Genomic DNA, 26682 nt, shown 5'->3' with positions numbered 1-26682 from the left:
CATCTGGCAAAACTGGAGTGCCTTTAAGTTTAATGCCAAATCTGCATGAATGGTATTCTATAATACACCTCAGTAAATACTAAAGTATACTACAGTATTATTATGTACAGTTATCAGGTCACAATAGTTAACAATACAGTATTCAGCATCATTCATTAACAAAGTGATGTAAATACTTTAATATATACAGTATAATACACTATGGTTCAAAAACACAGTAATATTTATTATTAATGTAGTGTTTCTATTTGGGAAGATGGAATCTGCATGATGTATGTAGCCCTCCTGTAGGCGCTCTACATAAAACATTACTATTTAATTAATAATATAAGTTTAAATAAAATAGGCGTACTGTGTGAAACAAAAAATGTTAAAAACCAAATGAAATGAAATAATACGTGAAACCAAATCCTCCAATAGGTGGCGGCAAACCACTGTGAGTCAGCTTAACCGTCATTGATTCACTGAATCAGTTTAACCGTCACCCATTAACCGAGTCAGTTTAACCATCCAAAACAAAGATTCATATTTTTGTTTTGTTTTAGCAAAACGAAGCAAATACGGCCACTGTGGACAGCACTGTGTGTAAAGGGAAAGTTACTTATCTTTAACAGTGTTTATTCACCTTTTTCATAGTTTGTCTTCATTGGTAAGTCACTTCAGTTTTGTTAACGTTATTTGTTAACAGTTTGCTAAATGTTTTCATCACAGCAGGATGCGGATTCCCCAGTATTGTGTTTAATATACAGTTTGTTTGCTTAATGTTTGCTTAAGTATTTCTTATAAAGTTAGTCCATTAGGCTAACTTTACAGTTCAATTCATTCCTAACTTGTTGCTTTTTTGTAATAGCTAACTTAACTTACATGCTAACGTTAACTGTTTTGATCGTATTTTAGTTTTGGAATAATTTCGCTAATTGACTGCTTTACTACAGTAAACTTCTGCTCTGTATAAATGTAATAGATGGCTTTCTTATTTAATTTTGTGTTAGGTTTTAAAAAATTAAACATGTGATCGCCCCACACCAAGGTTGCTTATACGTTAACGTTACATGTGTGAGCGCAAGGGTCACGAGTTAACACGACTCCCAAGGCACAAGTAACGTACACGAGTCCACAACGAAAAAAAAACATGGTTTGAGCAATTGATTAAGCATCGTTTTGTAACGTTACACATGCATTTGAGTCCTGATCAGGAGGTATCGTCCGATTCCAATCGAGTGAAACAGCAAGATCAAACCCAATTTCCGATTACATGATCGGATCTGGACATCCATAATTTAAAGGCTTAAAAACATAAACTGTTTCTCAATTCTATGAATATTTGCATGCAATTGTCAAATAGTGCCTGATCTGGCCAGTAACACACTCCTGGGCCATCGGTCAGTCCTTATTGTTGAGCCCTGCTAAGCTAGACTGCTATAGTGGCCAATGATGAGTTCGAATAAGAATAAGTAGAATCTTAAAACATAAGACAGTATTTTCAAATCCGGTGCTTTGCCTTAAACGGTTTTCATGATTTTCTGATTTTCTATTGTTCAACCTAAGAATTATCTTGAAGATCTCCTGTCTTATTTGTCTGTGTCGATACGTCCCCTCTCTCTCAGGGAGAAGGATCACAGGGTCATTTGAGCCGAACACTCTTGGCTTAGAATAATAAACTGGAGGAAGAGGGCCCTCGGGGTAGCCAGAGAAAACAACTCTCTGTTATGGATGAGTCGTGGATGCATGAAGAAGTGTGCATGACGGATGTTACACGCAAAAGTAAAAGGGCGAGCAAAGTTCAACGAGGTACTGTGAGCTCAAACTTTTTGTTTCCATCATGTATGCAATAATGTGTCTGCAATTTAGAGAATTTGTGTAATGTGTATACATAAAAGGTAGGTCATTCTTTTCTATATGTTTATTTTTCAACAGGAAATGCTGGAGGTCTGCTGTCAAATCATACTCGACTAATGCAAACATTCCCAAGACACAGAAGAGAAAGTAAATTGAAAGTTTTCAGGTAAGTTAAACTCTTTAAATATATCTTTACTCTTTGGAGTGGTTACACTATTTAATGCAGTGCTATGAATACACTAAGTACAGATACATAAATAATGTTGTCAGGTTAATTGGTTTAATCATAATGTTTAGATGTAAAAATATGAACATTAAAATGCTGGAAATTTGACAAATTATTTGTTTTAAACAAAAAGCATGGTGGCAATATAGCTCTAGGTAAAGGTTAGATAGGGATTAATTAAAAAAAAAAATTAAACCTGGCCCTACACCTATGTGTTCGAGCCCGACCCGTTCCGACACATTAACTGTAATTATGAGCCCAGGCCCAACTAAACTTGACCAATTTTTAATAACTACAATTCTGAGTTGTTTGAAGTACAGAAATTAGTTCAGATTTATCTTACTGAACAATGCAACAAGGACGAAGCATGTAAACTGAATTGTTTGTTTATTTAGAATTCAGGATCATAACAAAAGGGGATACTGAAGGCTACCTATCATCCTTTCTACCATGACAAGCCTGCTTCATGTGTCTGTTCATGGTGGAAGTCTCCATTATCATTAAGCGTCTTTCACACCGCAAGTCAGCGTCAGCACGGAGCATTAGCAGAGCTGAAGCAGCAGTGCACGATCATTTCGACGCTGGGTCTATTACGCTCAGTTAAAGTGACAGTGCAGTAATAATGACCAAAAACATATTGATTGACAGTAAAAAGTCATGATATTACCCAATAAATGCATCGATAAGATACACTGAGGACAATACAATGAATGAAATTACTAAGCTGAAAAGAAAAATGAATGAATAAATGCAAGATGCTAAGATACACTGATATTTACACTGCTTCTGCTTTACTACAATATGCGCAGCACACGCGCTGCTTCACCTCAATTCAATTTAATTCACCTTTATTTTTATAGTGCTTTTACAATGTAGATTGTGTCAAAGCAGCTTCACATAGAAGATCATAGTATGATCTGCTTGCGCATGCAGTGTGAATGTATGCCAGTGGAGGAGAAGCTTTTGCAAGATCTAGCACAGGGCTATTCAGTTAGTTTGTCATGGGGCCCGGTTCATGAAAAACATCCCAAACGAAGGGCTGGAGAGATATGACTGGCTATACGAGTGATGACACAGCTGCATATAAGAGCCTATATGCTGTATTTGTCCTTAAGACACCCACGTTGGCTTTTTCTACATTAAAATGTTAATATATTGTATTTTGAAACTACATAAAAATCACTGCATTGTACAAAAGAGTTTTTTTTTTTTTACAAACATTCAAATGTTGTATTTCAGAGCACAGCAAAAACAGTGCATTGCTGAAGTAGGCTTCTTCTACATTCAGACACATTCATATGTTATGTTTTGAACTGTATATCAATTATGGATGCAACAATGATAGATTTTGGTTGTACGATTATATAGTCTGAAGAATAATCATGATTTCACTGTTATCACATCTAATGTAAATTCAAGCTTTATATTAGGTAAGTTATTTAGAACAACTGTTGTTGCCATCTGCATTCATACATACAGTACATAATCATTTTAATAATAATTTGTCTAACATATCTTTTGTTTACATTGCACTGAAAGCCATGCACAACTCACTGGGAGATGTTTTCTACTGCGTACGCCCGGAAAGCCGCAAGCGCGTCACTCCGCTTGTGTGCGCATATATTCATATGTTCTAACATTAGAAATAACAAACTTGCAAGTGGAAAATCGTGATATGGGAATGGCCGCTGCTGTAGTTAATCCGTGTGCGTGCGTATTAGCCTCAGTGTACTTGGTGAACTTTAAAGTAGCGCACAGTTGGCAACTTGGCATAACTTTGTGAAACTTCAGCAGTTTCCTTTAGTTCCGTGCGGCTTAAAGAAGCCTTTACGATTAATTAACTGTGACGTATTAAAGCCCAGTAATAGTGAAATGTGCTAATTGTTGCACCCCTGTTAACGAAATCAGTGCACTGTACAAAAGTCCTTTTGTACAAAAGCATCCAAATGTTTTTCGGCTGCCCATGTCACACGCTTATGGTGACTCACTCTTTGTGCAGCCTTCAACTGCAGCTCGTGCTATATTGAACAGACGCACTTCACTTCATAACTATAGCGGCCGTTTTTCGACTAAACTAAATTTATTTTTGATGTCTTGGTCACACTGTTTGGAGGACCGGAAAAATTTGCTCCGAACCTGGCCCCTGGGGCGTCAATTGAATAGCCCTGATCTAGACTCAAACTTTGTAGACCCATACATGTGTTGCTTAGGCTCACTTAGCTAAAATATTCGTATACATTTTTAAAATTATGACAGCTTTTTACCCAATTAGGCTAATTAAGAAAATAAAAAATAAAAAACACAAATGCTTTATCACGACCTGGCCTAAGATAGAAAGTCAAGTCTGGGTTTGGGCTTGGGTAGAGAATCTAAACTCTAGCTCTGTGTTTGTTTTCATTGGCAACATAGAGACAATATTGAAACACTATGTCTAAAAAGTGCTAAACATATAAAATGTAAGAAACTGCCCTCATTTCTCTAACTGGTGTAAGTTTACACTGAATCAAACACAAACATTTCCAAAAAAGAGACCACAGAGAAAGAAGCACAAATATGAGATTACAGCAAACTATTTTGTCAAATGCCAACAGGTAAGGTTAAACTCTTTACTGAAACCAACTGAAGGGCATTACAGAAGCCATTTGGAGAAAACATCTTTGAGTTGCCCAGAAGTGAGTGATTCATTTCAGCAGAGTGACATCTTTTATATTACATTCTGTCACTGTTCGAGACACTAATAAATCCTGTCAGTCCCTGTAGCGTCCTCCTCACACGCTCTCATTTCATAACAACATACTTGACACAAGTATACAGACACAAATACTTGGAGAACATATTGAAAATGGACGACTGTGCATAACATAATGAATTTTGCCTTTTAAAGAATCCAGTAATCGAGATTCAAACTAGCTGTTAACGTAATGTATATTATTTTGGTATACGTTTTCATCTCTTGTGTGAGTGAAAATGGAAAACAGTAAAGAAGGGCTCTGTGTTGAAGAAAGAGGCTGAACGAGAGAGATACAATACTGCATGTGGTAGGGTGTGCTTTCTTTACAGAAAGAAACTTCCTTTTCAATGGGCCGTCACTCCCCATTAACCACAAAAGCCAAAGTTAATACTGGAGAGTGCTGCTTTTGGCCTTTTTTCCATCCATGTGCTGAACCAATTTCCACTCGATAAGTCAGAAAATGCTAAATAATCTTGAAAATAATATTTGATTCATCACTGACATATCTTTTAAAACCTTTAGGGTTATATTAATTCAAGCTTAATTGAGGATTACACCCGTGATGTTTCTAAAGAAATACTTGCATATTATACACGTGACAAACAACAAATATAATAGCAATATTCTTATTATCGAAAATTTATTTTGATTACATACTATAATTCACAGATTGAACCTTACCTCCCACAATAGAAGAGTGAGACAAATCAAAGAAAGAAAGATACACTCTTTGGCAATGTTTATCAGTTTTATACATTTTATACAGTTTTATGCTGTATACAAAGTGACGTGTATACAGCAGTGTTGTGATTCTTCTATTGAAATATGGATTTTCATATTTTCCAAGCTCAATGTGTCAACCCCTTTGATTTGTGCAAATCCGAAGGCTGTTGTGTATAATGATATTGGCTGCATCCGAAACTGCCTACTATTTAGTAGGTTATGCATTTGAATTTAAACATACTACTCGGCCGTTAGAAAAGTACGTTCTTTACAGTATGAATGTAAAAAGTATGAATGGAATTCAGACGTACTACATCCGCCATTTTGTCATGGTCATGTGGCCTACCTGCGTCGCTTTGGATGCGCACTCCAGAATCTCGCCGGAAGTAATAAGTCATCCGGGTATTTCTCGCATACTGATTTTCGAATTCTAAGAATTCGGACATACTACTCGGTTTGCATACTGATTTTAGCATACTATATATTGTGTAGTCCTATAATGTGCGTGCATGAGGAAGCCACTGATTATGAAATTGTTTTAAATGCATGCACAGCTATATGCACACCTCTACGGGGCTCCCGTGTCAACTAGGGTTGGGTTTATTTCGATACCGGTGCTAAATTGATACTTTTAAAACGATACCAGTGCCAAAACGATGCCTGAACCGATACTTTTGAGCCACAAAATTATGGTGGATGACTCTTGAAAAATCTTTTATTGCATTATGAAATTAGGTTGGGTTAATACTAACCTGTGGAAAGGCTGTCATCAAATTACTGAACTCCTTTTCAGTTCAGGGGCCACTTGTACTTTTGGGGGGCACATTTTACCGTATATCACAAAATACTTAAATTATTCAAAGTCATTTTTTTCCATGCATCACTCTGCAGTCTTCATAAACAAGATAATAAAATAATTTAAACTCAAAATAATGTTCCTTGTTAATTTATTTAACAAGTCACTTTGTACTGGTGTAACACATTTCTAACATTTAAGTACATCAAGTCACATTGTTGCACCTGTAAACTTTAACAGATAGGCCTACAGTTGAAGTCAATTTATTTTGCCCTCCCATTCATTTAAAATAATGTTTCTGAAAGTTGTCTCAGTGTTTCCTAAAAAATAATTATTCTGGAGTCATAATAAGTCGTATTTGGAGTCATAATAAGTCGTATTTCTTAATGTTTATTTCTTGAATAAAGAATTTTTTTCTTAAAAAAATTAAGGTCAGTATTATTAGCCTACTTAAATATTTACTGTATATTTTTGATATACACAACAAATCAGTTACAAAATAATTTGACTGATTATTTAAACTTTCGTAGTTAACTGATAGTCTTTAAATTACACTTTAATCTGAATAAAAAAACTATAAAATACTTAAAGGGACTTTGTCTGAAACAGTCTTGCAAAATAAAATATTATGCACTGACCGTCACCATTGAGAAGATAAAAAAGTAGATATTAGAAACCAGGTAGTTAAACTATTATGTTTAAAAATGTGTTGTAAATAAATCATGTGTTGAAGACAGAAATCAAAAATGAATGAAGGCAAAAGTAAACTAGTTGAATATGACTTACATGAGTGTGAATGAAAATTACATTTGATCAATGTGTTACATCTGTTCTTTGGTACTTGCCGACTGTTTGTAAATTTAATACTGAATTTCCTTTGTAAAACTATGTACACTAGATTTCTGATTAATAATGGTCTCTGCATAGCTGAGGAGTTCCTATATTAAAAGTGTTAAAATTACTAATACCTGTGTCAATCTGGGCATCAACCTCTGACAAATGCAGGGAACTAGGCTAATGCGCGCAGCACCATCACTGACAGAGAGAGCGAGTGCTCGTGACACCGCATTCTGCCACCGATGGCTGATCTTGCTTCTCCGTGGTGTTTTGACACAAAAATACATGTCCAAATTTAGTGGGGCCAAGCTTGTTGACATGGGGACTGGGGGAAAAGTGCTCTTTTAATGGAACTAGATACCGCACGTTAAAAGGAAAGAAAAAAACCTCTGCATTTCACGACGCAGGTGTCTGTGGTCCTTTAAGGTTATCAAAAATCACTGTTAACATGGTAGTCTAGACTCTAAACCAGAGTATTGTCTAAATCATATTAAAATCTGAGCATTGGTGTCCATGTACGAATATTAAAAGTGCTAGATTATGTCAGAAACATAATCCTCTGCCTTTGAGCCCTCAAATGTGTCATTAAGCTTGATGTGTTTTCCCCTTCAACGCAAGTTTTGTAAAGCATTTGCTTCATGTCACTGTGTCAGAATCCTTGCTTGTAAAATACGCTTTAGAACGCTTAGGTTAAGCAAATTTGATGAACACGGTCATGCATACTAAACTGAGAAAAGTCTCTCTTACTCAACGAATGCACTGTACTGGGTGCATTGCGTTCGTACATCCGTTCCTAAAGCAACAAGTACAAACGCCTGACATTACCTGTCCGTATTCCTCAAAGTTGTTTAGAAATAAATATTTAGAGATGCTGTGACAACGCATACTTATTTGTGCCTTTGATGCACCCCTTAATGCTTCTTACGTCCTTGTTGCAACACCAGTGGCACCGAAATGAGGCACCAAAATTCATATGCTGATTTAATCCGGTACATACCGATTACAAAGGTACCGGTGTTTCGGTACCCAAGCCTAGTGTCAACAAGCTTGGCCCCCCTATCTGTCCCTGTTACGATCCTTGATGGCAATTTGTCTAGGGTATTAAAAGGAGTAACATAAAGATGACCAAAGTATAAACTGATGTTGAAGAATGGCAAAAGAAAACACCAAACAACAAATTAGCACCGCAAAAGATTTATTGCTCCCACATTATTTACAATATTTACAAACCATAAGATAAATTTGAAAAGAACCAAGACAAATAGGAGAGGGAACTGAAGTTTGCGCATGGAAATCAAAGAAATAAATATAACAAAAACATTCCCTTAATCTCCTCCCCAATCCACTAAATAAGAAAATAACAATATGAAAAGAAAAGTCTTCAGCGCAAAGCGCCCTGAACTTACTCTATCTAATAAATAAAAATACAAAATTAGCGCACTTCGCTAACTAGTGTGTCTATACATCAATAATCCTGCGTGCAAATATGTATGTCACGTGACTTACTATGTTGTTCCAGATCTCCCTTGTCAAATCACAGAAGGTTTTGAATGGAGCATTAGCGGGCTATAGCTGTAGCAACACACGTCAGAACTCTCAAACAAATCTCACTCAAAGTCATCAGTTACTCACTCAAAGTCAACATCAATAGATCTCAATCAAAGCACACATCAGTAATAGCGACAACGCACACGGACACCACCAAACAGACAACACGCCAAAACAACAACAGCTGATTTCTCCCGTTGCCGCTTCCGTTTTTAAAGGGCTCTGCAACGAACGCGATTGGCAGAGAGAGATGTCATCGTCACACGGCTGATTAGGATTGGCAGTCCTGTCAGCCAATAGTGCTCCAAAGTAGGCGGTACCTGAGAAAATGACAGGGCCGGTACAGAGAGAGAGAGAGAGAAAGAGAAAGACAGAAAGAACATACACGCAGCAAAACTGTGCGGTTCGTAACACTCCCCCACTTAAGAATAAACTCTTTTTCAAAACAAAAAAAAAGTTTATACTCGTGACAGTGCATCCGCTAAAATATTCTCAACTCCCTTCTTGTGCCTAATATCCAAGTTGTAACTTTGCAAGAAGAGTGACCACCGTGTCAATCTCTGGTTGTGATTATACAACTTTGAAAGAAATGTCAGTGGACTATGATCCGTAAAAACGATCAAAGGCTGTACACTACATCCAACATAAACTTCAAAGTGTTGCAATGCAAAAATTAAAGCAAGTGTCTCCTTTTCAATCACAGAATAGTTTAACTGATTCTTGTTAAACTTCCTCGAAAAATAACTCACCGGGTGAGCTATACCCTGCTCATCATCTTGCAGTAACACAGCACCAGCGCCAACATTACTTGCATCAACCTCAAGTTTGAATGGACGATTTAAATCAGGGGCTGCAAGAACTGGTGAACTACTCAACAGTGTTTTCACACTCTCAAATGCATATTGGCATTTTTCATCCCACACAAACGATTTAGAAGGGCTTAAGAGTGAAGTTAATGGACTAACCACAGACGAGAAATTTCTACAGAAGCTGCGATAATAACCAGCGATTCCGAGAAATCTTCGGAGTTCACGCCGTGTCGTAGGAACTGGGAACTCAGATATAGCCTCAACTTTCGCTTCCACAGGTCGAACTTGACCATGTCCCACTTCTTTTCCCAAATAAGTCACCTTCGCCTGACCAAACTCACATTTTGCCAAGTTAAGGGTCAATGAAGCACTTGCAAAACGTTGAAATACATCACGTAATGACTTCAAATGTTCACTCCAATCTCTGGAATAAACAACAACATCATCCAAATAAGCGCTACAATTAGGAATACCGGCTAAAACAGTGTTTACTAACCTCTGAAAGGTAGCAGGTGCGTTTCGGAGTCCGAACGCCATGGCCGTATATTGTGCAAACGCATCTGGAGTGATAAAAGCAGCAATATCAGATGCTCTAGACGAAAGTGGTATTTGCCAATAACCTTTCAGCATGTCTAATTTACTCACAAATTTGGCATATCCTACATTGTCAACACAATCCTCCATTCTAGGAAGTGGATAGTTGTCAGGAACCGTTAGTGCATTTACTTTTCTAAAATCTGTGCAGAATCTAAAAGAACCATCAGATTTTGGCACTAAAATACATGGAGAACTCCATGGACTAGAGCTAGGCTTAGCAAGACCATTATCCAGCAAATAGTCAACCTCTTGCTGCATAACTGAACGTTTCACAGAATTTACTCTGTAAGCGTGCTGTCGGACTGGACGAGCATCTTTGACATCAATGTCATGTTGAATGACATTTGTGAGTGTTGGGACATCATTAAACAGACACTTAAATTCAGAAATTAATGTCACAAGATCGCGTTTCTGATCAACAGTCAAGTTTTTAAAATGTGAATCAAGATCTTTTAAAATCTCAGAATTAGACAAACTCACGGTAGACTGAGAAATACTTGGAAACATAAGCCCATCTTCATCAGCATCAACAGGATTTTCTGTCACAGCAACAACAGAAATAACAGCATTATCCGTCATTTTCTCAGCATCATCCTGTGCCCTCGAATGATAAAGTTTAAGCATATTCACATGACAAGTGCGGGTTTTTCGTCTTCGGTCGGGTGTACAGATCACATAATTAGTCTCGCTCAATTTTTCTTTCACTTCGTACGGTCCGAAAAATTTAGCTGACAGTGAAGAACCAGGTATAGGCATAAAAACAAGAACTGCGTCACCAGGCTTAAAAGAACGCGCAACTGCCTTTTTGTCAAATGTTCGTTTCATTTCTTTTTGCGCACGGGCAAGTGAATCTCTAGCAATTGAACAAGCGGTCTGCAACCTTGCTCGAAACTTTGTTACGTACTCTAAAACATTCGTTTTTGAATTGTCAGTTTCCAGAATTTGATCTTTTAGAACCTTCAAAGGTCCGCGCAATTGGTATCCATAGACCAACTCAGCTGGGCTAAAGCCGAGTGACTCCTGAACACTCTCTCTAATCGCGAACATCAGCATTGGAATACCTTCATCCCACTCATTACCAGTCTGCATGCAATATTTCCTCAACATCGACTTCAAAGTTTGGTGAAAACGCTCCAGAGCTCCTTGGCTTTCTGGATGGTAAGCACTGGAGGTGCGATGTGTGATTCCTAAATTTTGCATGACCTGTTTGAACAGCTTGGACATGAAATTAGTGCCCTGGTCACTTTGCACTATTTTAGGCAAACCAAAAGTCGAGAAAAACTTAACTAATGCCTTAACAATAACAGGTGCAGTGACTTTTCTCAAAGGAATTGCTTCAGGAAATCGAGTGGCTAAACACATGACTGTGAGCAGAAATTGATTACCACTTTTGGATTTTTTAAACGGACCTACACAGTCAATAAGGACATGTTCGAATGGATCGCCAAGAACAGGTATGGGTTTTAACGGTGCTGGTGGAACAACCTGATTTGGTTTTCCCGCAATTTGACAAACATGGCAAGAACGGCAATAACGAGTTACATCACTTTTTAATCCAGGCCAGAAAAAGTGTTTTAAAATCCGATTGTAAGTTTTCCTTACACCCAGATGACCCGAAAGTGGATGATCATGTGCCAAGCATAACACATGTGGGCGATATGGGGCAGGAACAACAATCTGATAAAAAGCATCCAATTCTGCCTTGTCAGGTGACGAACACCACTTACGCATTAACAAGTCGTTGTCTAAAATGTAAGCGCTTTGTTTTGTCTTGGCCAAATCATGTGAAATTGCAGCATTAAAAGGTGTAGTCAATGTTTTGTCTTCTTTCTGTGCAGTGATCAATTTTTCTCGTGTGATCTTTAAAAGCAATGAATTAGTGTCAGTTACATCGTGCAAAATCCTCACCTTTTCTGGTTTCTTTTTCTCAAAGTTCAAATTTTCCTCTCCATTTACAACAGAAGGAAAGAAAGAGTCATTCAATTCAATCTCTTTACGCGACTGCGCACGAGTGACAGCGCACACAGGAAAAACATGAGGATAGGCTTCACCCACCTCATCAGACGTGCATTCTGTCGGTTCATCCAGAACTTCTAATAACGGCATGACTTTTCCTCCGGCTAAATCATTGCCCAGGATAAAATCTACCCCTTTCATAGGCAGTGAAGAACAAACTGCAACACGGACAAGTCCAGAACATAGATCACTTTTTAAATGCAGATTATGCAAAGGTCTCTTTACACATCCCATTTCAATTCCTTGCACTACTACACTAGAATGACATGACGTCTCATCAGAAAATTTGATCGCACTTTCAACAATAAAACTTTGCATTGAGCCTGTATCACGAAGCATTGTGATTTCCTTTTGATCCTCATCACGACCAGTCAGAGAAATTAACCCCTTAAGAATAAAAGGACGGAACGTCTCCTCCACCTTATCTTTTGAGTTTTCAGCCACACTCTGATTAAAAGTCTTAACAAAACCTACAGGTTTAGCTTGTGATTGTTGTTTTCGTTTAAGTCGGGGGCAGTCAACTATTACATGACCTTTTACATGGCAATAGTAACAGTTACGTTCATCGCCAACTCTTGGTGCATTATTTTTCGAGCGCACAAACTGTGTGTTAGATAAAATTGGAACGGCAGGTGCATTCTCCACACGTGAGTGAACAAATACGTTCTTGTGAGTTAAAATGAATTCATCAGAGAGAACAGCGGCATGTGACAATGAATTTACCTTCTGTTCGTTAAGATAAACTACCACTTTCTCAGGCAAACAATTCTTGAACTCCTCTAAAAGAACAAGCTCACGCAGTGATTTAAAATCTGCCACATCACTAGCTACACACCATTTATCAAAAAGCGTGCCCTTTTCTCTAGCAAACTCCACAAAAGTTTGATTAGAAGTTTTCCTATGCGTCCTAAACTTCTGTCTATAAGCTTCGGGAACTAATTCGTATGCACGAAGTATTGCTGATTTAACTGAATCATACTTTAAACTCTCTTCAAGTGATAAAGTAGAATAAACTTCCATAGCCTTGCCTACAAGTTTACATTGCAGTAACAAAGACCAGAACTCAGGTGGCCAGTGCAATGAAGTCGCAATGCGTTCAAACGCATTAAAATAAGAATCAACTTCAGATTCTCTAAATTGTGGAACAAGCGCAATGTGCTTACTCACGTCAAAACTTGAAGTGGATGAAGTCGACACCGGAGATACATTTGAAGAAGAAGAGGAAGAAGCTGGAACTGGCTGAATAGCCTCCACAGCCTTCTTTGAAGCGTCCAACTCGAGCTGGCGCAGTCTCACCTGCGTATCAGCCTCGATTTCGAGTCTGCGTATCTGCAAACGCAAGTCAATTTCAGCCCGACGGGTGTGCTCTTGCGCATCATAATAAAGACGTGCCATGCGAACTTTCAGTCGCGCATCATCTCGTGAACCTATGGAGAATGGGGAGAACGGTTCAAACGGTGGCAAACCAACATTAGTATCAACAGCGGCCTCCACCCCTGCTTCTGCATCTGTACTGCCACTACACACGTTCTGATCTCCCATATCTAAAGAAGTCACCACCTCATCACCAGGGCTTGCATGATCAGCCGTCTCATCCATTTCAATATTTGGCGTGATAAGAACATTAAGCTCAACCAACTGCTCTGTTAACTTCTGCTTAATTTCAGCTTTACGATCCTGTCTGTTAACTACCAGTTTAAAATGATCAGCAATCAAAAACAAGTCTTGTTTCCGACAAACGTCAAGCAGCTCCAATGAAGGACTCTTAACAAATTCCTCTAAACTGAACATTTTAAATTAAAGTGTCGCGTGCTCAAAAAGTGCTGCAAACTGCTACTTCTGCAACTTACCTAAATGTCAACTACTATACAGCAATTTCTGTTGCCATCAACACAGCTTTTCTTTGGTCATTTTTTTCAAAGATTACCATCTGATAAATTTAAGAAATATTAATTTCAAAAATTACTTTTTAAAATTATTTTCTTGATGAATTCAATTTATTCCAGATGATTTATTTTATCTTACCTTAATTGATCTTATTTAATGTCTCAGATAAATATCCCGGACGAGCCCCCATTTCATGTTACGATCCTTGATGGCAATTTGTCTAGGGTATTAAAAGGAGTAACATAAAGATGACCAAAGTATAAACTGATGTTGAAGAATGGCAAAAGAAAACACCAAACAACAAATTAGCACCGCAAAAGATTTATTGCTCCCACATTATTTACAATATTTACAAACCATAAGATAAATTTGAAAAGAACCAAGACAAATAGGAGAGGGAACTGAAGTTTGCGCATGGAAATCAAAGAAATAAATATAACAAAAACATTCCCTTAATCTCCTCCCCAATCCACTAAATAAGAAAATAACAATATGAAAAGAAAAGTCTTCAGCGCAAAGCGCCCTGAACTTACTCTATCTAATAAATAAAAATACAAAATTAGCGCACTTCGCTAACTAGTGTGTCTATACATCAATAATCCTGCGTGCAAATATGTATGTCACGTGACTTACTATGTTGTTCCAGATCTCCCTTGTCAAATCACAGAAGGTTTTGAATGGAGCATTAGCGGGCTATAGCTGTAGCAACACACGTCAGAACTCTCAAACAAATCTCACTCAAAGTCATCAGTTACTCACTCAAAGTCAACATCAATAGATCTCAATCAAAGCACACATCAGTAATAGCGACAACGCACACGGACACCACCAAACAGACAACACGCCAAAACAACAACAGCTGATTTCTCCCGTTGCCGCTTCCGTTTTTAAAGGGCTCTGCAACGAACGCGATTGGCAGAGAGAGATGTCATCGTCACACGGCTGATTAGGATTGGCAGTCCTGTCAGCCAATAGTGCTCCAAAGTAGGCGGTACCTGAGAAAATGACAGGGCCGGTACAGAGAGAGAGAGAGAGAAAGAGAAAGACAGAAAGAACATACACGCAGCAAAACTGTGCGGTTCGTAACAGTCCCCCATAAAATTTGACGCTTTGAACTGCGCACATCAGTTTCCCACATTCGTCACAAGTTAACTCCCAAATTGACAAAGGTAAAAGAAAGATTCAACTTCAGTCATGTTCATGTTGTGAAATACCATCAAAATGTCCACTTATAATAGAAAACGCAGTGTTGAACTTACTGTCAGCAAGTACAGAACAGATGTAACACATTAATCAAATGTAATTTTCAGTCACGGTCATGTAAAAGTAATTTTCAACTTGTTTAGTTTTGCCTTTATTATATGTTTTTTTTAGTATTGACATAAAGCACAAGTCTTCAAACACATGATTTATTTACAACATGTTTTTAAACATAATAGTTTAACTAATTTCTAATAATTACTTTATCTTTTATCTATATCTTCCATTAAGTATTCTATAGTCTATGATTCAGATTAAAGTGTCATTTAAAGACTTAACTATGTTAACCAGGAAAGTTGGAATAATTAGTCAAGTTATTGTATTACTGTTTTTTTTGTTTAGACACTCAAAAATATACAGTAAATATTTCTAGAGGAGGCTAATAATACTGACCTTAACATTGTTTTTTTAATTATCCTACTACAATACAAAGTTACTTGTCAAATAAATTAACATAGAAGACTATTTTGAGTTAAGTTATTTAATTATCTGGTTTATGAAGACTGCAGAGTGATGCATGGAAAAATTATGTATGTTAAAGTGTGCCCCCCAAAAGCACAAGTGGCCCCTGCCTGGCCCCGGAATTACTCTGGTCTAGAATCACCACTGGCACTATGTACGTTATAAATAAAGCCGGGATGCATATTTGTTAGTATACTCCGCAAATAATCTGTTCTTTTTTCATTTATTAAGTGCTACAGTCATGCAAACTCAAATGTATAACCTGAAAGTTTAGATGATAGGCTATTACAAATTGAAAAAATATATATTGTAGAATTAATTAAAACTATTAAAAAAAGCTGGGAATACGCTGAGAGAAAGGGAAAGTGAAAGTGATATACTCTGTCTAGTGATGTATGATATTTTTTTTAGGGTTAAATGTTAAATTATATTAGGCTACTTTAACTGGACTTAATATTTTAAGGCCTTTGAACAATTTAATGCTTTAAAATAGTTTGAATTGTTGATTGACTAGTAGTACATAACAAGTGCAATTATCCCATGTTCTCACGTATAAAACTGCTCCAGTTGCCACTCTGTACATTTGAAAGTACATTATTTTTAGTCAATACATTTAATCAATATAATTTTATTAAATTATGAATCTTATCCCATTTACTACTTACAAACATTTTTGTCTGTCTGAATGAGACAAATTTACATGCTAAAAAAAAAACAAATCAGAAAAGATTGGGACAGTAATGAAAAAGCAAATAAAAAAGTAAGTAGTGATTTTTAAGTTTACTTCTACTTGTATTGCATTAATTCAATTATTCATTTTCTTTTCGGCTTAGTCCCTTTATTAGTCTGGGGTTGCCTCAGTAGAATGAACCGCCAACTTATCCAGCATGTGTTATTACGAAGTGAATGCCCTACCAGCCATGATGCAGCGCTGGGAAACACCAGTATACCCTTGCATTGTATGTTAGTATATACATTTTATTTAAAGGATGATGATAAGTTAACAGAAGTCATAAAACAGTTCAGTAATGTAATATTTAGGGAATTGACTTAAATCTTGGAATGCTCTAGTATACAGATGGGGAACCAGGAGCAGAAAAAAAAACAGACAATGGCAGATTAAATGGAGGTCATGGAACAGTTCGCGAATGGAATATCCAAGGATTTCACCTGAATCTTGGAATGCTCTGGGATGCAGACGGGTAACCAGGAATAGAGAGAATTCAGACACGGAGAACAGACAGGGAACCAGAAGAGACCAGCACTAGGACAGAGACATAGTCACTAGAGAAAACAAGAGGTAAGTAACATAATTAAATGTAACGACACTGACTGTTAGGATAGTCCAGTACCTTATTCAAGATCGAGATATACTAGTTGATTTGATTTGTTCACAAAGGCTATTTAGACTCAACAGCAAAGCAGCAACAGTGACAGGTGTATACAGTACGGTTAAAACTTTTGACAAATCGAATTCGAAGGCTTTTAGATCAAGGTTTAATCATTCTATGAAAGGATTAAATGGACATCAGAGGTGAGCTACCCGGTTTACTGAGCTGCCCATGCACTGCTCTGGAGGGATGCTTTGTTAACCCAAAGGCTTTCTTTATAAAGAATTAATAATTCATGAATGTAACATCACTATTTTAAAGTTAGTTTGTTTGATTGGGTGAGAACTTTTTTTCATACAAAACATTTGACTTTCTGGAAAAGCAGACAAGCTGTAACGTTGTGCTCTGGAACATGTTTCATATTCTTTTAGTTGTTCTGTCCAAGTTTTAAAGACAAATTACTAATAAATTGAAATGATTGATATCTGGAAATACCCAAAATAAAAATATCAGTATTAGAAACAGGGATGCTCATAATAACCAATTCACCATTAACCAAAAGGGTGCGTTTTTAACTGATTAATGGTATCAGTTAAACGATTTAAAAATAATATAATTTTTTATAATTGGCTGCATAAATGTGCAACACATATTTGTTCACTCGGGGGATGGTAACATGTGCCTACAGACATATTTTGACATAGAAGCAAAATGAAAGAAGAATATTGCTGGTCACAGTTTGACACAGACAAGTTGATGCCCAACCAGCACTGATGCTGATTGCCTCTGTCCTGGATCTGCGTTATAAACACTTTTGTTTATTTGCACAACTGGAGAAAGAAGCCACAAAACCAAACTTTCTGAAATGTGCTCTGCTTTAAAAACAAGTCGGCTTCAAGTCAGAGCATCGTGATTTTCTCTCCATCAGAGCGTGCTCCGGCATTGCTCATACAAACAAATAGGCTATAGTTGTGCTGATTTTGTATACAACCAACTAACCAACCTTTTTTTCTATTTGGAAAATTACAGATATTAATAGTTCTTTTAAAATATCCCATTTAAAAATAGCACACATAATCTACGAATCAAACAAATCCAGTTTTTGTAGATTTTTGCATAATAATACCTTCCTACCAAACTGAGGCTTTCATTTTATAGCTTAAACACCTATCATCACACGCAGCGCTCACACATGATCTGCGAGTGAGAGAGGAAATAAAAGCTCTTGGGTAAATCTAGACGCTCAAGTCCTAATCTTTAAATTAATAACTTCTATTAAAATGTTGGCAGAGGTTTATGATATACAAATAACAGGAAGAGCATTAATTAAATGCATATTTTCCATAGAGCGATTGATTTGAGGTAGCCTGCTGTTTTTATTTGATTGAAGAAAACAAACACATGATTGGAAAAAAGCCCAAGCTGGTTCTTAAGGAGCCCCTATTAAGGAGCCCATTTGTTGCGAGCACAGACCCTGGAAAATTTAACCCCCTCCCAAAAACACTGTAGAAACTAAAAAAGACAAACACTTTAGCAGATCCCGGTTGAATCGAGATGCTGTGCTCTGAAGTGTGAGGAAAAGTTGGTGTTACTTTCCCTACCCAAAGATGAGGCTGTGGAGAGTCAGTGGTTAAAGTTTTTTTTTTATTTTTAAAAAAATTTTTTTTTGCAAAAATGCCTCGGCACTATAGACCGAGCCTTGTGCTGTGATCTTGAAAACGTAATGCATGCCACTCTGTTTACGGATGTATATGCATTTGAGAGCTTGCAATTCTCTGCTGTTTGTCGTTGCTATGGCCACTGGCAGCTGTTACTATACACTTGGGGTGGTCACATTTTATAAATGTCCTGCTTTTGCCACTTTGTGGATTAATACTGAATGTGTGTCACTGTTTTTACTTATGATTAAGAATAGAGCATTATGCTGGTGTTTAACTGCATTGCTTTAATGCACTCCTGCATTGGGCTCACACATACACTCTGCTCTCTGACTACTTCAAAATTGTTGTTAAGTCAGGGTGGACATTTCTCTTTGTCTTAAGCTAAACTCAGTCGACCAATCATAACAGACTGGTTCATCGGACCAATCTGCGCAGATAAGCAGAGGGGTTTGGGAACAACTGATTTGCTGAACGAATCAAATGAAAATCGAAATTTAGAAATACAGGTATCCGCCCATACATACTGTAGTTAATAATGTTAGAAAAGTAATGGGTTTTACATAATATTTTACTATATGTTTTTAAAAACACAAGCATTTAGATTAAAGTGCAATTCAAAGGCTTAATTAGGGTAATTAGGCAAGTCATTGTATAACAGTAGTTTCTTCTGCAGACAATCAAAAATATTTATTGCTTAAGGGAACTAATAATGTTGACCTTTAAATGGGTTTCAAAATATTTAAACCTGCCTTTATTCTAGCCAAAATAAAACAAATAAGCCTTTCTCTAGAAAAAAAAAAATCAGAGGAAATACTGTTAAAATTCCTTGCTCTGTTTAACATAATTTGGGAAATATTTATTTAAAAAAAAAAAATTCTCAGGAGCGCTAATAATTTTGACTTCAACTGATAATTGTTTTGAATAGTCGTGATTACAATTATGAACAAAATAATCATGATTATGATTTTTCCCAAAATCGAGCAGCCCTAATTAATTTGTCCATCAGTTAACTGCATGTCATACGAGTCCCTATTTATTAACATTCCTAATTGCACTCTGATCTGATCATGATCTAGTTATGTTTTGCATTTTAAATTTGATGAAGAGGAAGACCCGCTGGAGGGCCTCTTCTTTTGGTTTAATGCTGTGCATTTATGCATGCTTACCCACAACCAGCAACAAGCATTGTGGGAATGATGTATGACTAGGAGTAACATATTACCCATTGGGGCTGTATTTTTCTGGAGGGTTAGATGTTTGAGATTGTGATTTGTTCCAGGTTTTAGTCTTAGATATGTAACATTCTTTGTAAATCTCAAAGCCTGACCCCCAAACCTTAGGAAAAGTCATTTGCGTGTATAAGCATGTTTTTTGAGAACTGAAGAATCTTGAGCAAATTTAAAAAAACAAAACAGCATTGTTGATTTTGGTTAAAGAAGCATATATCCCCCTGCTAAATGTATTCTGGGTGATCCATCTTTTTTCTGTTTCCATTAATCACACCCTGTTCTGTAATCAGCTTTCTACAGTCCAAGTTCTGCTATTGTGCTCTCCTAAAAATCTCCCGTCCTCTCAGTTCAAGCTTCAAGTCATGCTTCGGATACGAGTAGGTGGCACATTCAAAAGCTAACATTTATGCAAAGAATACTAATAGAGAAATAGCAAAGAAGGAAAAAAAGAAAAGAGCTGAAGTTTAATCCAAGTTGGAAAGGACACGGCCCAAAAGGCAGGTTGTGTAAATGGTGTTGGGCTGGTGTTTATAGGTTACTGGCGTACTGAAAGGTTACACTGCCATTTCCTTCCTCTTCTACAGCTTGACATTTCCTGACACCCTTGACCAACTGTCTGTTAATTACAGTGACATTTCAGGCTTAAACTGGCCGTTGAAAAAATGCCAGAGGAATTTTAAGGCATTTTAGTGAGTAAGTAGGAGGAGTTAAGGTCATTATTGATCATCCATATATAATTGCTAAAGCTTCCTGCATAGATTTAATCAGCGAGTCTTGAAAGAACATTCTGGGTTTAGTACAAGTTTAGCTCTATTGATGGCATTTGTGGAATAATATCTATTACCACAGGAAATTAATTGGTCCTTATTTGCTTTTAAGAACATACCAATCACTGTACTCCTGTGTGTTTGATGTAAAAAATACCACAGTGCCAGTGTTCTCATAGGAAATGTGGACCTTAATGCCCCGTTTCCCCTGAATGGTACAGTACGGTACGGTATGGGTCGGTACAGGTCACCTTTATCAGGCTTGCGTTTCCACTGCTAAAAAGGTACCAATAGTACTCTTTTGGTGGGTGTGGTGTATGACAGAAAGTTTTGGTCAACATCATTTTCGCTCTAGAAAATGTCTACAGTAAAGCTGTACGGGTCATTCACATATAATATGAGAAGCACTTCTCACAAAACAGATCCTTTATACACATAAAATCTTGTGTATAAATGTTTATTACTAACTTTTCTATGAACATAATTTTATAATAACTGCAGACCAATGACTTCAATACGAAATAGCCTACTGTAACGTCTGCAGTTATGTAAATAAATAAATAAATGCAACATATATGAACACATACGGACCCTTACAGTCTCTGATATGTTACCAGTTACAGAAAAATATAGATATAGCATACATTTAGTCCTTATTTAGGTTCAAAAACAACATGAAATATAGCTCACAGTCAGAGCAAACCTCTCATCTGTGTCTTTAATATTTGGCAGCACATGTAACTTCTTGTTAAAAGAGTAATTCCATCATTCTGAGTTCATAATAGTCCAAAAGGTGATGATAATAGTTAAACATGGGAGTTTGTTTACGTTTGCTGAAAAAAATTATTTGCTCCTTTTTTTCCGGCTTCTCGTTAGTTTGTTTTTCCGGGTTTGTCAGTTTCTGAAAAGATCAGGTTTCAAAAGCACGTCAATAATCAACCTCATGTTATTATTATTATTAATATTAAAAGCAAGAAAGCAAAACCTCTTGCGCTTTAGACAGGCTTGTAAAAAACTACAGGGCACAGGGTAGAATCTGCTCTTCTTCTTGGCTTTGTGGCTGTTTATCAATATGACGACAAGATTTGTTTGAATTCAGGTCGACCATAGCTTGTTATTATATGTATATATTATTACGGTGTAATATCTCAGCTGTGTATTTAAAATATGCCGGTTCCTTTGTTTTTATTCTGACTTGTTGCGCGTGCTAATGACGTATCTCTGTAAACCAATAGCTTTCAGCTGTGCGTCTAGCTCCGCCTTTTGGTACCCTTTGAAAAGGGTGACCAAAAAGTGGTACGGTACGGTTTGCTTTTAGGTACCCTTTGACAGTAGAAGCGGCCATAAAAGCATGCCGAACCATACAGTACCACTCACTGGAAACAGGTCATATGCTGTTAAAGCAATTATTGTAAATGTATAACTCTATTAAACTCTGTTTGTTATTTGATTTGTAAATTCATCCAAATAGTTTTGTGCTGGAAATATTTGTCTGGGTTGATGAATTTGATGCAGTGGTTGTGCAGTCCTTTTGTAATTCCTGTGGGTGGAATTTACGCAAACAAGACAATTAGATTATTCATTATGACAGCCCATCCATCTATTTATTCATTTCATACTTCCTTCATTCCATTTTTCGTGTCTACACATCCATCCACCCTTCCTTCCTTCTTCTCTTCATTGCTGTCATCTGTCAGTCCATCCATCCATCCATCCATCCATCCATCCATCCTCCTGTCCATCCATTCATCTCTTCTACTTTCCATTCATCCATCCTGTCCTTCCTTGGATCCATCCATCCATCCATCCATCCATCATCTATCCATCCATCCATCCATCCATCCATCCATCCATCCATCCATCCATCCATCCATCCATCCATCCATCCATCCATCCATCCATCCATCCATCCATCCATTCATCCCGTCTTTCCTTAGATACATTATCCATCTATCCATTTATTCATCTCCTCTTTTCTTAGATCCATCCATCCATCCATCCATCCATCCATCCACCCATCCATCCATTCACCCTGTCCTTCCTTAGATCCATCCATCTTAGGCCAAAGGCTTTCTCAGATCAATTCTATCCAGAACAATTGACGTCATTGCATTCTAGGCATGCTGAGAAAGCTGATTGACTATGTGTATCTGGGTATTTAATACTTTTCCGAATCAGCTGAAGCAAATTAAACCAGCAAAGTTTAAAAGCCTTGTCTTAGTCCGTCCATTGGTTTTCACCTGACAATGTTTTAATCTCTAAATGCGTGAGTGTTTTGAACACGGAATATCATGGACCTTACTTCCACCTGCATTTAACACTGTCCACATGTGACTGTATCACCAGAGGCAGATGTTAATGGCAGGTGTATACTCGGCTTAAGAGCTAATGAGGGTGAAACGCTTTGATCAATTACACAACCACATTGGCTGGAGCATGTGTAGGACTTTAGTCTGTTCCTTCCATTAATGCTGTGGATTAAAAACATTGTTTGCTTTGGACACAGATGTGTTGGACGAGGGGTTCAAAGAGGCAACAAATGCACTTTGGGAGAATATGCAAAAACAAAATAAGATTTTTGAACTGTCTATTTAATTCAAAGCAGCTGCCCTGACACATTTTGTCTTGATCAGTTGTGATCTTTTTAAGACATGGGCAATTTCACATGATCTGCTCTTACAAAAAATAAGTCTACTTTTAGTTTGATCTACTTCAATAAAGCTCAAGTATATTTTTGTCATTTTTATGTAGTAAGTATACAAAAATCAGTGCCAGTGCACTAGTATGCTTTTTTAAGGGGTGTAGATAGAACATCTCTTCACAATACATGTCGATGTTAAACACAAAAGATATTCAACAGGTTGTCCCACACATCTTAATTTAGTTGGATTGTATGTGCACATGTGAATTTCATATGCGTGTGGAAAACAGGGTACAAGTGGAAAATGAATGCTGGGCATATCAGTGACTGACAAATTATAGGAGGGTCGTTTTAACATTCAAGTACAAGAAAAAAAGTGGAAAACTGATGTAACTTATACACTCAGACATTCTTCCCCAGAGTATCAAAGCTCCTACTTTTTATTTGTTTTTTACATATTGAAGGGGTAGTTTAAATTGCTATGAAATTAGTACAATGTAATAACAGACATAATAATAATAATAATAATAATAATTATAATAATAATAATCTGCCAATCAATTGTTGCGTAACCAAAGGTTTAACAGATAGCGTAAGACAGCAGAAAAAGTTTGTGTTACTTTCTTGACTTTACTGGCAGTTGTTCTTCTCAATATCATTCTTTTTTGTAAAACTAGATCATAGAGACAAAAGTATTTATATATTCACATTTACTTTAACCTGTTCAATTCAGCTAGCAGTAACATTTTACTAATGCACTTTTTTTTTATACAAATCTAAATATACATATGAGGAAAATCTATTAATGAGACTATTTGAATCGAATATTAGCAAAATTATCATATTTGCACCCCAAGCATGATGTGTAAGCCATGAAGAGGTGTTTGTACAAATAAATACAGGTGGTATAAAACTGATTATAATCAAATGACTCTTGAAAATTTACAAAAATAGCTTTAGTAAAATTAGAGCACTTATGGACATATATTTTAACTAGTGCTGTCAATTGATAAAAAAAAAAAAAAATTAATCACACTTTTTTTTATAAATAGCGATTAATTGTGATTAATCACATTTAAAAGACTGAAACTTTTTAAATTTTGACTGAAAATTTGGCTATTCAAATGTAAAATGAATATAAACGCAAGGCAAAAATTATTTAAATTAAAAATAAAATTGTTTATTAGAATTTTTGTTTAACTTGTAACACAGATTTCTTCATGTAAACAACATACCCGCAATAAACCATCAAGATACTGGCTTTGTCTGCCATATTTTTTACAGAAATTAAAACACAGGCATGGTAATGCAATTTGAATTTTAAAACAATCAATCGATTCTAAGTGGACTGCAAAAAAAAAATAAATGCTTAAATACAGGCATTGCAAATATGAAAAATGGAAAATTATAATAACAATAAAGTATTAAATACAAACAATTGCACTCATTGAAAAGTTGTATTGATGTGAGTTGAAAACATCAAAGAATTTTACTTAGTCCTCCTTAACTTTTGTTAAAGCAGTCCAGTCTGTTGATATTGTCTGGGGACAATGTGGAACCTATCTTTTTATTGAAAAAAATCTTTTATTATTTATAACCTATCTTTTTATTATTTTTATTTTAAAAATAAAAATGAAACACCCGAAATTGCATGAGACTCTGGAGGAAACGCTGGAGAGCCTGGTGATGCGGCATTATTGTTTTATACTGAAACTTGCCTTTAAAAAGTGCTTCCTTGGTCTTATCCATCTTTCCATATTTTTTGCATGTTGAACACACGTCGCCCACAACTGAAAAAAAAACCTGCAACTGCGTTAATTGCGTTCATTTTTTTAAATGCGTTAAATGTTAAACACACTAATTTTGACAGCACTAATTTAAAAATTTAAATTAGCCCTTGAAAAAAAACTGCATGTGCGTTACTCTTGACTGCACACTTAGAGAAACAGAAAGTAGCCCGAATATATATATATATATATATATATATATATATATATATATATATATATATATATATATATATATATAGTGCAGTATTTTAAATGTCCAATAGGTGGCTGGTCAAAATCACAAGTGGCTATATGCGACTGCACAACAATGATAGTGATTCAAAATATATGTTTTGTTGGGCTGAATCTCGCTCCACCGGAAAAAGGTGGTTTGCCATCTCCAAGTTGGAGGAAAATCCTTACCCAAAGTGGAGGAGTTAAAGTATCTCGGGGTTTTGTTCACAAGTGAGGAAAGGATGGAACATGAGATTGACAGGTGGATTGGTGCAGCGGCAGCAGTAATGCGGTTGGATATTGTGGTAAAGAAGGAGCTGAGCCGAAAGGCAAAGTTCTCGATTTACCGGTCAATCTACATTCCTACTCTCACCTATAATCATGAGCTTTGGGTCATGACGGAAAGGACAAGATCTCGGATATAAGTCGCCGAAATGAGTTTCCTTCAAAGGGTGGCAGGGTGCAATCTTATGGATTGGGTGAGGAGCTCTGACACCCGGGAGGAGCTCAGAGTAGAGCCGCTGTTCCTCCACATCAAGAGAAGTCAGCTGAGGTGGCTTGGGTATCTGTTTCGGATGCTTCCTGGACACCTACCTAGGGAGGTGTTCCCGGCATGTCCCACCAGGAGGAGCCGTCAGGGAAAACCAAGGACATGCTGGAGGAACTATGTTTTTTGGTCGGCCTGGGAACGCCCCGGGATCCCCTGGAGAAGCTGGAGGAAGTGTCTGGGGAGAGGGAAGTCTGTGGTTTTCTTCTAAGACTGCAACCCCCGCGACCCGGCCCCAGAAAAGCAGCAAAAAATGAATGAGTGAAAATCGTTATATTTTTGAGGTCAGTTGCAGGTGGGAGAGAGGGGGAGGGCCACAAATTACCCACAGGTCGGAAGTTTGAGACCCCTGTTGTAGATTCTACAGTACCTTACTGGCAGCAGTTTGCCATTAACTTACTGTAAATCAATTAGAGCAAAAATACTCTATTTACATAAATAGCACCATTTATTTTGCTGTATAAGTATTTACAGTATTGTATAACTTTACTGCAAAATATACATTAATCTTTACAATGTAACTTTAAAATACAGTACCATACTGCATAACTCTCCTACAGTTAAATACTGTTCATATTACAGTTAAATACTATGTAATTTACAAAAATTGTTAATAGTGTAATGACAGTTCTGAAAATAAAATTTGCTCAGTTTCCTCTGGCTTAGTCTCTGCTTTGCCAGGGTTCACTACAGCAGAGTCAATCACAATTACTCTGGCATATATTTCATACCATTGCTTTCTCAATACAGCATTGAGAGTACACTAACTCGT

The 26682-nt window shown here is 36.8% G+C and overlaps 1 protein-coding gene and 1 long non-coding RNA gene across 6 annotated transcripts in view; one reads left to right on the top strand and one right to left on the bottom strand.

The window, feature by feature from the left end:
- The first annotated feature begins 324 nt into the window (after positions 1-324).
- Positions 325-26682, top strand: part of sulf2b (sulfatase 2b) — a 544759-nt gene continuing 518401 nt past the window's right edge. For 4 of the 5 annotated variants that reach the window (XM_073938025.1, XM_073938054.1, XM_073938035.1 and 1 more), the window contains exons 1-4: positions 325-649; positions 1608-1791; positions 1918-2005; positions 16803-17031. The gene's annotated coding sequence lies outside the window, so the exon portion shown is untranslated. The remainder of the gene's footprint in view (positions 650-1607; positions 1792-1917; positions 2006-16802; positions 17032-26682) is intronic. The other variant, XM_073938036.1, reaches the window with a different exon arrangement.
- LOC141380597 (uncharacterized) lies at positions 8331-12280 on the bottom strand. The gene is made up of 2 exons (XR_012398881.1): positions 12162-12280; positions 8331-10645 (listed from the first exon to the last, which is right to left on the bottom strand). It is a non-coding gene; the product is annotated as an uncharacterized lncRNA (long non-coding RNA).

This window comes from Danio rerio, chromosome 23 (assembly GCF_049306965.1).
Source record: "Danio rerio strain Tuebingen ecotype United States chromosome 23, GRCz12tu, whole genome shotgun sequence".
In the NCBI taxonomy this organism is placed as follows: domain Eukaryota; kingdom Metazoa; phylum Chordata; class Actinopteri; order Cypriniformes; family Danionidae; genus Danio; species Danio rerio.
Note: the sequence above shows the minus strand (reverse complement) of the source record. Positions and strands in the feature narration are given on the sequence as shown.